Here is a 14059-nt window from a genome sequence, read left to right on the forward strand (position 1 = left end):
AATCTGCCGAATCCAAGTCTTTCATTTGTAACCATTGGGCTCAAACGCATAATTTAGCCAAATTATCAGCTGCCTCCATCTTCCCAGGGAACGAGTGCAAACAACGTTTTAGGACCAGACATCTAAATTTAGTAGGGTTTTGAATAATTGATAGGCTGGTGTGACAGAAGATAGGAACTTATGTTTCTAATCATCCCGAAGCATTTCTCCTTCCTCCCACCCCCCGAAATGAAGTCACTTTGTTTGCCGTTAAATATACGGAAGATGTCCACTTAACAAGTATAAAATTGTGATAGCATTAAGAGGTTATCCGTGGTAATAAAAAGCGGGGAACATGCCTGGGAATGTGATCTGTAAGGCAGATAATTTTTAAGGATGGGGCTTGTCCTTGCTTTGTCTGGGGAGAGGCACATTAGCGATCCCAGGGGAAAGGCGGGGGGCGGGGGGGGGGGGGGGAATAACGCGCGTTTCCAAATGAAGATATTTAAAACGTGTAATGTATTTTGGCCTGTTACTGTAAGCTGTGTTTGATGTTTTTCCTATAAAGCCTAAATTAAGCCTCCTAGAAACGGCTGTGTATCTCCTGCTCCTAGCTGCAGCAAAAAACAAAATAGGTTTTAAATGTCTATATCACTGCTACGGGGGTAAGCTCTGACACACGGGTGTCGTCGTCCCCCCCGGATTTTCTTTCTCCCTCCTTCCATAACGCAGCCCCAGCACTGAGATAACCCACCTTTACATTTCAAGTTCATTTGAAATGTAAACTTTTAGCAAATAAGCGGTGGCTTCTGGAGCCGGATCGCCGCAGTGACTGGCAGCACATTCCTTTTTCTCCCTCCCTCCCCTCAGCGTAAGGGGTTTGAAATACCCATCAGTGTCAAAAGAAACTGCGCAGATCGCTGCTGCTCTAAATAAGGCAGAGCAATGTTCAGGGGAAAAAAACCTAACATACACACACCCCCCAAAAAAAAAAAAAATCTCTCAATGGATTAAAATGACATTTCTGTACCGTGTCAGTACAGATGACAAAGCGTCGTGTTTTGCATCATTTCAAAAAGATATTCTTTAAACAGATTTGGTGTATAAACAGTCAGCAGGCTTTGTTTGAAACATTTAAGATCAAAAGTTAGGGGAAGAACAATTAATATTGCCTATTAAAATCCCCTGTTATTGTTAGATACACATTTTGTGGTTACTGACTATAAATAAAAGCAAAGGAACAGAGCCACGGTTTCTCACCACTGCAAATACAAAAAGGCAATTTCCAGCTTTTTCCCTTTTTTTTTTTCCTCCCCCCTGCAAGTTGCTCTTGGATGTGTTTGCTGAATAAACGGGATTAACTGTATTTAAAACAAGAGATAAAGAACAGCTTTTTATTACACTGAACAGTCTGCAGGGTTTTCACAGTCCTCTGAATGCACTTCATGCCTGGAAAAAAATATTCATATTTTACCTTTTTTAATGACACTCTGTATAGAATGAGCAAAAATATCCTTCTATTTGTAATCATACAAATATGGAATCAATAGGGAATGATTTAAAAAAAGGGTATTTTTACTATTTCTCTTTCTGTCCAAACATTGGAATGATTTTTTTTATTATATTTTTTTTCTCCCCAGTTTTGCAGCAGGATGAGAAACCAGGGAGGAAAGTATTCATTTTGCTGGAGGAGCTTTCCCCTTTCCTCTGGCTGCAAAAACTCACCGAGCACTGTTAATACAAAACTAATGGCAAGAGTGCGATCCGAGGAGCCAGCCTGCAATCAGCTGCATTTCAATGGAGGCTTTCTCAAAAAATAGGTACAAAGAAAAGAATTTAGACAAATTTGCCTCTTAACCTTTAAAGATTTCCTGACTATTCCAGTATGTCCTTTATTACATTAATTTTTTATTTAAATTACACCATTAACTGGATATGAATTTATCAAGAATACATATATTGATTTATAAAACAGTATCATTAATTATTATAATAGCTAGATGTAGCTGATATTACAAAGCCATTTAAAGGTTTTTAATATAACTTGGACATACATAGATAGATAGACATTATGGACAAGACTACAATTTAAACTGGCTACCAGCAGTTAATGAAATCCTTGATTTATTTTCTCGTTTAGAGATTGATTATATTGTCGCTTTGTAAAACTATTTATTTTATGCCATTTTTCAAAGGATGTCTCAATAAAAGGAAAAGATAAATAAAATATCCAGCCAAGTCTCAAAGCATATTTTGGTTTATACTTTCTTTTTTAATACTGCTGCTGCTAATTTATTACAAGTTTGGAGACTTGTCACCTTCACGAAGAATTGGCTTTCCTGACAGTAGCTCTGTTTGCAAATGAACAATTTCATATATTTGGATTTAAAAAAAAAAAAAAAAAAAAAAACAACCAAAGAAGGAGGGGGGGCACGGGAAAAGAGGCCGTCTTCCCAACAACATCATGTTTATTTCCTAAACCAAAACCCAACAAAATGCTTTTCCAGCATAGATTTCTTAGACATATTTTTTGTTTAAGCTGTGGAAAAATGGGACTTACCCTAGTGCTGCAAAGCAGTCAGTCATGGAGAACATTTTGATTTAAAATGCAATCTGAGGAGAAAAAAGGAAAAAAAAAAAGGAATAAGAAAAAAAAAAAAAAAGAGAAGGAATGATATAAACAAACAGTACACCACTTTCAAGTTTCTCCTAAAATGTTCCTAGCTTAACTAATACATTGAAAGTTTAAATCTTTACACATTGTTCTTGAGGGGCTATGTCTCTTGACTCTTTATTTATATCACTTATTCTTGTCTGGCAACATATGTTACCGATTTATTATAGTATTTTTTTTACTGTTAGCCAGACAAATGTAAGGGCTAGCTGAGGAGGGGTAGTTGCATCTGATGAGTTTAACAATTGCAGGGCATCCTTTAGGGGTAGCCAATGGGCTCTTTTGAAGCTATAATACTCACCATTAACCATTTTCATGCTGACATATTTTTATTGTCGGAGTTGGGGCTTCCCCTGTCGTCAGCTTCTTTTGTTTCCCATGGCTTCACGAGGAACGGGGTGGTTGAGAGCGGTTCGTCCAGCAAAGGCTGTCGTAGGCACCTCAAACTGCACTTTGATAGCTTGGCAAATAAATCTGCATGGGGTGTTGTGTCCCCCCAACTGAATAAAAAGGCATGCAGAAAATAATACTTAAAAAAAATCTAATTCTATAATGCACGACGAATGCAAACAAACACATAGGTGGTCAGGTTTCTCAGTGCCATTGCTGACACCGAAAGCTAACAAGGAGGAAGGCTCTTCCCACCACAGCAACACCCCCCAAATTCTCATATTAAATGGATGCCCCAACAGCAGATGGAGCAGTGGCAAGGACTGGTGGTGAGCTGGGTGTCATGTTTTACGTGTGGCATTTTTAGGTGACCCATTCTGCAGTAAGAACTTGAACTCTCGCCGCCTTTTGCTTCCTACTCATCTTCCACCCTGTCTCCTTGTTCAATGCCAACAGGTCCCTGCAGCTCCCCTGGGAACTGTACCCCCCTTTGCTGCTTCACTGCTGGAGCCCCAGCTCGAGCTTCTGGGAGCCAACAGGTCCCCACAAGCCATGGGGATGTAATTCCGAACATAACACCACAACCACGACTTGGGTGCTAAAGCAAACCATGACACCTACTGGCATGTCCTACCGTATATGGGACGCCTACCACAGGACGCTCATGGGCACCAAAGATCACCAAGCAGACTTTAGGGCATGCTCCAAATTTCCTGCTGGCGGGAATTCAGTCAGACCTTTAGGGGAAGAGATAAACAAAAAGTTGGGTTTAATTTCCCTGGCATCTCCAGGAAACAGGAATGGGTAAAGCCATCACAAGACCCCAGGGCCAGAGCAGGGATCTTCTGCTGGGGAAAAGATACAGCGGTTTGGGTGGAGTACGAGGTGTTTCAGGTAGAATAAATACAGGGATTGCAATTAAACTCACAGGGTCCCTTGAAGGGGAAGATTGCGTTGGTGGGTCACGGCTTGCCTCCTGGCAGTGCTGGTGGGTTCTTGACAAGTATCATGCGATATAGGGTTTACTGGGAGAAGAGCCAGTGTTCCCACATTTTTTTTTGTTTTGGCTTAATAACAGTTCAGTTGTCCTGGGCTAAACTGTTTGGTTTTTAAATTTCAAAGAATAGCCAAACATTCCCTCTACTTATGTCAGCAGGTTTTGAGAAGAAACTGAACTTCCTAATGTAGGTCTGGATTCAGCAGCATGCAAAAAACTCACATGGAAATGAAGATTTTCCTTTCTGCTCACTTTTCTATCACATGAAGGCAGCCTAACTTTCTTTTTTTTTTTTTTTAAATTATAATTTAATTATACTTTGGCTGACCTTCTGCAACAATTTGCAACCCCAAAAGGATCCTGTGGAAGCGAGTCTCCAAAGGCACGCGGCACAGAAGGCTGCAGGCGGGATGGGGGCACCAGGACTCCCCCAACGGAGGGTTGCATGTCCTGACTTCTCCCATTTCTCCTGGAAAGTTTTATTTAGGCAGGCATCACTCGTGTCCTGAGCAAATATCAAATATTTGGTGGCATTACTGAAGCTTGGAGTGTGTGGATTGTTACCTGTTTAATTTTCTATTGTAAGGACATCGCTAGGAACTCCATAATAAAGCTAATAGCCTCCCTTAAATTTGTTTATTCCCCTTAAACCTTTTTTTTTATTATTTTTTATTTTTTATTTGTCTGGGGGGGGGGGGGAGGAACAGGGAGCATGGCTCGGTCTCTCAATCACTCTCTCTCTGTTTTGTCCATCACCTTGGTTTCTTTCCCCTGTTTTTGACCTGCACTTTTTCTGGATCAGACACTGGCAGGTTGAGAGGTAATAAGAACCAGATGGACATAGTGCAGAAATTGCCCAAATGGGTACGAGAATGTGGGGAGCTGTCAGGCATGGAGAGAAGCTGGAATTTTTCAGCAATAAAATGGGATTTATCGCCACTCTACCACAGTCATTGCCGACAACCGTTTACCTTGACAGAAACCCCATTCCAATAGGCCACGCCGATGCAGATTTTTTTTTCTTTTTTTTTTTTTTTTTTTTCCCAAAGAGTGATGATTGGTATTTGTTCTAAGGCTCAAATGGCCTGCACTAAAGGTGAAGCATTAGGCCAAAGTCCTGTATTCCCTACTGAGGCAAATGAACCTGCTAAAATAAGTTCCTTCCACAATAGCTGTGTAATTGAAACCAGAAAGTGAGAGAATTTGATAAATTGCTTGACCCTGAAGGAATGTTAAGGTCATAAATTTTCATTGCTTTTTTTTTTTTTGGCTTCTTTTTTAGAAAAAAAAAAAATTATATATATATATATTGATTATGTTTAGTATTTGTCTCCAAATTCCAGCCAGCTTCCAGTTCATTAGCCATTACTTTGCCATCCTCTCCCCACAGGCCACTATTACAAGGTTTAGAGCGTTCCTACCTACACCTTCCTAGGAGGGCTGAAGGACACAAAATACTCACAAATGGCAGCACTTACACACTGCTGCTAAGGAATCTGCCACATAAAGCACTAACAACCCAGAATGGGGGGTTTAGCAAGTGCAATCCCTTTAGAAGGACAAAATAAATAAAATAATAATAATAATAAAAAAAACCCCAAACAGTACTGTACTTGAAGAATGATGGCATAAAAAAAGGTCTGCAAATCATTTACAGGGAATCAAACATTTATTGTTATTCTCACCTCTTTTTTTTTTTTTTCTTCCTCTTCTTACTTAGAAATGGTGTTGCCTTTTACTTGAAAAAGAATGATCAGTGTTTTATTGAATAATAGGTACAGATGTCCCTTCAAGCTCTAAAGACACAAACAAACCCCAAACCCTGCAGTATCTTAACGTGGAAATACACACTTGAAGAATAAATAAAATAAAAATATAAATATAAATATAAATAAATGAAAATAAAAACAAAAATAAATAAAATAAAATAAAAAATAAAAAGGATGAGAAGAATTAGAATATCCAGCAAGGTAAAACCTCCAGCCATGCTCCGCTTGCTGTGCTTGCAGCCATCAATGAATACAGCCATGCTAAAATAGCTCCCAAGAAGGAGCTGAGGGGAAATGCAGAAGTATTTTGGGTTTGTGTATGTTGTTTGGGTTTTTTTCCTGCAGTGTAAAGGTATTTTGGGTTTGCGTCTGTGTGTTTTTTTCCTGCAGTGTAGAAGTATTTTGGGTTTGTGTATGTAGGTTTTTTTGTGGAGTAGCAAAATTTACTTCTGTAACTGTAGCAGCTTCTGCTTCACAACTGCTTGAAATGTGCTATCATATAGTAACTGCTTTTTATAATCCCGCTGCCTTCCCCCCCCCCTTTGAATATAACATTTCAGAGGCAAAAGTCTCATTGTCGCACTTCAATAAGGCGTTACACTTTACATAGCCATACATACTTAACCCAACATGAAGCGAGTTAAATAATCATTAGCACAGTAACCCATTGCTATCAAAAACTTATTGGTCCTCTAAATTTTAAATTAATGGCCTGTTTCCCTTGTTCTCTGCATGTGTGTGTCCGATTTTCAGCCACTTCGGTGCAAAGTCATAGACGTTTTATCAGCACATATTAGATGATTTGCATTATTGACATTTCAATTTAAAAATATATTAAAAAAAGGCACAGGGAAAAATAGTTCCTGCTGACTTGGTTCATCCCTAGACCCCTGATTCTTAAGTAACTCTTCTGAGTGTTAATTAGCAGCCAATATTTGACAAACCGACGAAGAAATGCACTCTGCTCTTCTCTAGCCAGGTTGTTCTAGCTCGGATAAGTTTCCTTGAGAAAGCAGGAAAAAGAGAAGCTAAAGAAAAAAAAAAAAAAAAAAAAAAAAGGATTGAAACGATGCCCCCATAAAATCCTAGCAAAAAACTCAATAATTTATACTCACTTTTTCTTTTTTGAGAAGTTAAATAAAACGATGGTGGAGTTGGGGTTTTTTTGCTTTTTGAGGGAATTTTTTTCCCCCCATAAACTTTCTGGCCCAAATCCCTTCTTTCCTTTTTATTTCTTTGAGTCCCAAAGTAATTGCCAGTTGTTTTAAGACAGTTACTTATCCAGAGAATGAAGGAGTATCGGCTGCGTTTCAATTAGAGAAGGAAAAAAGATAAAGACTTGGAACGTAACCGAAAAATGCAAAGTGACATATTAGGATGAGAATTTTCATCTGTTGCTGTATAAATATTTTAATAAAAGTTCTAAAATAATGTGTCTGCCTCCTGCTCTATAAAAAAAGAGGAGATTATGAAGTGTAAATGATGCAGCATAGATGTATAGATCCAACTGGGATTTTTCACCATTAAGGAGTCTCTTCATGCCTCTCCTCCAGAAGTTGGTTTTAGAGCCGTTTCAGACCCCAAAAAGTATAAATCTCGTAACTATAAATAAAAGATGGCCAGCGAGTGGCTTCAATCACTAATATTTTTTGCAAACTAACGTTCAGCTGATGCAACTCGATTTTGTTTTGCATCGCGTTAATGTCACGGCGGCAGCGGCTGGCCTTTATTCACCAACCCTTTGAGTCAGCACTTTGAGACATCTTTCAAATTAGGTCATACTGCAAATTTGCCGCTGATACAAAGGTTGATTAAGAGACCTTCGCAATTTTAAAGGGATGTCGTGTGAGGAGAATTAAGGTCTGGATGATAGTTCCAGGAAATGCGAGGCCCCGTAACTACATGGAAATAATGTATGGGCTCTGTGGGGAAAGAACATATTTCCTCAGAGTGCTTGCAGTAATACTCATTTACAATTTAACCAAGTCCTCCCCCCCGGGTTAAGGAAGAAATCGTATGATGGGTTGTGAAAACAAGCCATGAATTACGGTGTGGAGGCAGCGAGATGAGCCCTGTTCTCCTCTTGCCAAAAGTCAGTCCCCTCCTCTCCGCTCCTTTGATCTTCTCAGGAAAGACCTGTTCCTCCCCCCTCCACCGCCGAAGCATCTTGGCTTCTGCTTTCCCCCATAAAAGCAGTCCCGCATCGCAACGGGACCCTTTACCCGTGACATAGCAACCTCAAGGCGAAGCTGAATGGCTGCATAAACCTCCCCTGAAGGACTGGAGAGGGAGACCAGAAGTGGCCACCAACCACGGTGGCCAGGGCCAGGCTCATAAACGAGCCTGAGCCCAATTTAAGCATCTTAACAAAGTAGCCACAGTTTTTCCCCCCCTAAAGCACGGGAAGGGCAGCAGCTCCTCCTGCTCCGGGCTCTGAGCAGGCAGGAGAAAGGATCTCCAAGGGAGCTGCCAGCTGCCGAGACTTCTGGAAATCTGGCCGCTGCGTTTTCGATGGCTAAGTGGGAAGCGAGATGAATAATCTCTTTGAAGGGAAGCTGCTGTTTGTTGGGAGGTCGGACCCAACCTAACATTCTTGTGGCACTTGGGGATTTTTTATTTTCCAAACTTTCTCTCTTTGCAGGGATTAACAACTCATGAGGAGCCGAAGAGTTCCTCTTAATTGGATGTAAGTGGATAAAAGTCAACTGCCAGCTTCGTTTGGGTTTAACTCTTCGGCCCACTTGACGAGACCAGAAGCTGCTATTAACGTTGGGTTTGCCTAATGCATCAATGCTGGCAGGGGTGGGGGGGGAGCGGGGAGTCTCAAGGGGTGGAAAAAAGGAAGGATTTGGGCTGCAGCTATACTGAAAACAGCATTTCACTCTCCTGCCACTGAAACAAGAGTCTCCCAAGTTATCTTTTCTATGCTGAGGAATATTACCATGATTTAAGGGTATAGCAGCAGTAAAATAAAACATAAACAATTTAAAACCAGAGCCCAAAGAGAGATTTCTCGTGGTATGAATAGCCATGAAAGCCAGAAAAATGTTTCGCATTCCCTTTTGTATTTTCCTTCGTTCGTTTGCAGCAGTCCCTGAACTTGCATTTCCACCATGGGCAGCTGACTTTATTTCATGTTTTTGATGTTATGATCACCCGCAGACCTTTCCGTTTTCCATATGTTTCTGGATTCAGTCATTTCACCCACAGCCCTCCCTGACAGTACAACACCTCGAATTCCCCCACATGGCAAAGTCTATTTTATTCCTAGTCACTTTCAATTTGCCTCCCGTGTTTCTCTGAAGGGCTTAGTTGAATGTGATTTCTAGGACCCAAAGCAAAGGAGGGGGAAAGAGGCCACGAATGAGGAGGTGTCCTGTGCCACTGCCAGGAGTCGCTGGGAGTGGGAGTTTTGAAGAGAAAACTGGAACAGGACCACCATGAGTTCGATTTTAATATTTTGAGCTATATTCACACTTTGGTTCCTTTAACCCTGTTCTACCAGGTAAGAGGAAAAGTGATGTTAAATCTCAAACTCCTAAGTATTAAATGGGATTTAAAGACAGGAACAGCAACCAAAGGTGTATGCCTACTACATCAGCCCAAACCCCTCTGCAGACCTCACTGGCTAGCATCCCCCCCCTCCTGTCCTGCAGAGAGCAGTGGGAGCTGCACGGAGGTAGCTGCCACTTCTGGTACTACTGCCCATCTCCAGCATCCATGAATCAGGCAAGAAAGGAAATGAACTCATGCCAGAGTGACTTAAACCAATTGTGGGAAAACAAATTGGGGGTTCCTTTAACAAAAAAAAAAAAAAAAAAAAAACAAACAAAAAAAAAACTTACTGCCTTTTGAGTCTTTGTGGGGACACTGAGAACATGCTTCCAAGCTCTTTTGTTCTGCCCTAAGGGATGGAAAGCTGCTCTTAATACAAGAAAACAAAGCCCTCCACTGCCACTACCAACAAACAAAAAAAAAAAAAAATCTGAAACGCTTATGAACACTTTGCTCCAGGCGCTGTGGCAGTAAGGAAAAATCATTGCAACCATCACAAGACTTGGCAACACCAGGGCCATGCCAGCAGAGCGCTCTTCCCCATTACTGTAAATCACAGGCTGAAGCCAGTTTGTTGCGAAACATCCAATTGTGGCTCCTTGAATACGATAAATAAAACCACCGTCCCTTGGTGCACTTGACTAGCATTTGTGAAAGCCAGGGGAAAATTCACACTTCTGCCCAGGGTCAGGACAGGGGCCAGCTGCTGCTTCAGTGTGGCTCAGTGTGGACAGGTCGCAAAGAGGAGCTGCAAATAAATATGGGACTTTCTATGCCTCCATCCCTGTTCACACAATTGCTATGTCTGAGAGAACCACTTATTTCATTTTAAGCATTGCAGTAACGAGTATTTTTAGAGACTTGGCTTGAGCTAATTTTTGGTTGGGTTTTGGGGTGGGAGTTTTTTTTGATAGCAAGGCCCACACTTGTCCCAAAGCCGAATACACCCGGTGAAAGAAAAGCTGAAATGGTCCCTGGGCTGGGGTGATGCTGAGGCAAGTTGTAGGGGGTAACATTCACCTGAAGCCAAGGAGCCAAGAGCCCACATTACAGCTCCAAGCCCTTGAAGACATGCCCTGAATGCCGCAGGGCCCTGCCTCAGCCCAGCGAGGATGGCATTGCTCAAGCCTTTCCTCTGGGAATGCTTCAACAGGCACGTTTAAAACTCAGCTTCTGCAAGCTATCAGCCACCGGCCCTTGTGCCAGGAAAACTCACACGGACACTAATGGAAACAGGGCACAACCAGGGAGCAGAGCTGCGTGGGTTTAGATCAGACTGGGCATATATTTCTCAGGATTGCTCCTGCCCTGCCATTGCTTGGCCTCTGTTTTCTGCCATGGAGACAGCCAACAGAGGGGCAGCGTGATGGAGCCAGAGGCAAAACAGCTCTGCAAATAAGACCAGCCCTGAAACCTGCCACACCGTCCTCAGACATGGCAGGCAGCATACCGCAGGCTCCTTTCCTACAGGGCATAGCCAAAAAATATTCCAAAAAAATTGATTTGAAGCCTTCTCCTCACTTAGAGCTGCTCTCCTTTTGCATGTAGCAGATCAGCTGAATATTTATAGACAAGGTTGGAGGTCAGAGCGTTCCATTCGCTGCCCGAGCCCCCTTGGCCGGCTTCCGCACAGCCAGGTCGCCAGCTGGCGGGTAGCACCTCTCCCTGCCGCGCCGGGAGCACGGCATCCTCCGCGCGCCAGCTGGCTTCCAGGGACCCCGGCGGTGACAGACCCACAGCAAACCAAGCTGGCCTGACCCTCCCCGGGCCACCGAGCTGGAATTAGAATGGGCCCTCGCATGGCAATGTTTAGGCAGAGCTTTGCTTTGCAGGGGATAAAATCCATAAATTGAGTCCTTTTCTTCTTCCCTGTCTCTCTTCTCCTCCCCATCAGCCTCACAGCTCGCTGTCCCCTTTGATACCATTGCTCCCACCAAGCCACAGAGGCCAGAACCCCATATATGAATCTATACAATAAGCCCCGCACCTTCACCAACAGCTCTTGCCTGGAAATAAGCTTAAACTTCACATGAGATGAGGAAGACCCAAGCGGTCAGGGGCAGCCAGTTTGCTCCACCAGCTCCATTGAGCAGATGAGAAAAAGCACCTAATTAGCTAAATTTATTAATATGCTGCTTTTTTTTTTTTTTTCAGAGAGGATACAGCTACATTATAGAGGTGAAACATGACTTTTGATGATCAAGCAAGCAGTGATTAAATAAGGTTAATCCTCATTTTATATGCTAATAGGATATTTATAATCTCAACTGCATATCCAATTTAGCTATTTTATTTTCTGTTGTTAAGAAAGTATTTCTTATTAACGAAAGAGAATACCCCTACGTTCACTGCAGATGCTATTTTAATTGGGCTCAAGTGCATTGTGTGTAATTAGTCCACTTCTCTAATATTTCATCTATAATTACACCACGAACAACGTGCTTAAATTTCAGAAGGGCTGCCAGGTTTTTTTTTTAATTTTTTTTTTTAAATAAAACTGCTAATTAATTGGTGACCCTTCCCACGGACAAACGATTCGTATTGTAGCCCAGCCCCAGGGCTCTCAAAGGAACACCTTGTTTTGACACGCCGCCTCTGATCTGATAAACATGAAAGCACCCCCACCACCCACCTGGCTGCACCAGCACCCCCACTGCAAACCTCCTCCCGAGGTACTGCGGGGCAGGTGTCGCTTTTGTAGCCGTTTCAGACAATGCCGGCTACTGACAACAACCAAAGAGAAAGAAACAACTGGAGGCTGTTTCATCTCCTCCACCTAATAAACTGTCTCCATCACTGGAGGATGGCGATGTGGGGGGTAGGGAAGGGCTCCCGTTCTCCATCACACTGGCCCTGCTCTGTAACAGAGAAGAGAGAAAGAAACAGTGCCGAACGGGGCGTGGGGAGGATGCGCCGTGGTTCTATCAGCAGAACAGAAAGGTCAACTCTCAGATACGTCCTCCTGCAAATGTCAGGACAAGGTGCTGCTCAGAGGCTGGAGATCAAGCCGAGCTCTCCTGGAGGAAGGTAACATAACATGCAAGACTCTGCGTGGGTTCAGTGCTACCCCCGGTCAAATACCTGCATTCAGTTCACACTGTGCCACCAAGCTCAGCCTCTTCTGTGGAAGGTCACGTGGAAAACTGAGGCTACAACACTAGCGGTGGTCCTAAAAGTAGAACAACATCATACCTGGTCACACCAAGTGTGAAGGATCTTCATCTCATACTTCTCCGACAACCATTTTTCAAACACTGCTTCGCAGCTTTGCTCAGGCTTTGCTCCTGGCAGGGAAGCTCCACCTCAGGTAGCCCAAATCCAGCCCAGTATCAGTAGGGAAACCTCAACGATCCTGAGGTTTTAGCTGTCCCGTGGCTGTACAAGCTGCCACCGCTGCCCGTGTCCACCCTTCGTTCGCCCATTGTGGGACCTGCAGCCAAGGGGGCCTCCTTACTGCCAGTGTCCGGTGATTTAGGATAACCACAGAGACAGTCCTAGAAAGAAACAGAGGACACCAGGACCACCCTCCTCACCTTCACCTCTCTAAAAACACCCTCAATATAGGGAGAAAAAATAAACGAACAATAAAAAAAAATTGAATCACACAGAAGACCCTTGCCCAGGAGGACATAAGCTTCCCTTGCCTTGTTTTCATGGCAGAAGTGAAACCTTTCCACGGGCAGCGGGGTAGGCAGCCACGGCGGCAGGACATGGGCAGTGCCTTTACCTCTCTGAAAGCCTTTCCACAGGTGGATGAAGGTGGTGGGCCAGCACATCCCCAGCAAAAGATGGGGGTGAGGAAGAAGCAGCCACACTACCTGGAGCTGGAGATCCTGGTATGGATGGGACACCCCTTGAGGTGTCCCAGGACCACATCTCAGGGGTACTACCACGCTCTCCTTCCCAAAGCACCCCCGTGAAGAGCCAGCCCTTTGGCTTCAGGATTTTCTTCTCCCTGGGGGGTGTGAAATCCTAGCTATTATTTGGGGAAGGGTGACTTTTACACCCAGCCACCCACCGCCCCCCCCCCAAAAAAAAAAAAAAAAAAATGGCCTAAACCCTTCCCATCTGCTGGGGAAAGCCAAACTGCTACCAGTCTGGCTCTGATGGGAACTAGCTCCTTCTGCCCAGAAGTTTATTTTTCAAAACAAGCGTGCCTGCAAAATACTGTTTATTTAAAACACAGTATAAATGCCAGTAACCCAACATGCACAGGGAACGGCACCCAGAGGTCTCCTGCTTAGCGCTTGAGAGCTGCTCAGTAAATCAGGGGAAAATTCCTCAGGAAATGATGGGGTTAGGGCTGATGTGCATCCCCAGGTGATTAAATGCAACTTAATGAGGTCGCAGGTGACAGATTCGGGTGCAGAACTGTTTAAACAATGTGCCATGAGAAAAGAATAAGGAGCCCCTAGCACACAGGGGATGGGAATCCAGGCTGGTTGTGTTATCCCATGGCACACACACGCCCCCCACCCCCCACCCCCCCAGAAAGGGTGTCCGTTGTTCTGACTAGTGCCCATTCCAACAGCAAGGCAGGAGGGGACAGGGAACTGGGACAAAGTAGGTGGGCACGAGCGAGGAACAAGCTCACCTCGACCAACACAGAAAAAGTGGTAGCTAAAAAATAAACTATTTCAGCATTCCGGGATTTGTTTCTTTATAATTCAGAAAATGGAAAAACCATGATGATGA

The sequence above is a fragment of the Falco naumanni genome, chromosome 6, assembly GCF_017639655.2.
Source record: "Falco naumanni isolate bFalNau1 chromosome 6, bFalNau1.pat, whole genome shotgun sequence".
In the NCBI taxonomy this organism is placed as follows: domain Eukaryota; kingdom Metazoa; phylum Chordata; class Aves; order Falconiformes; family Falconidae; genus Falco; species Falco naumanni.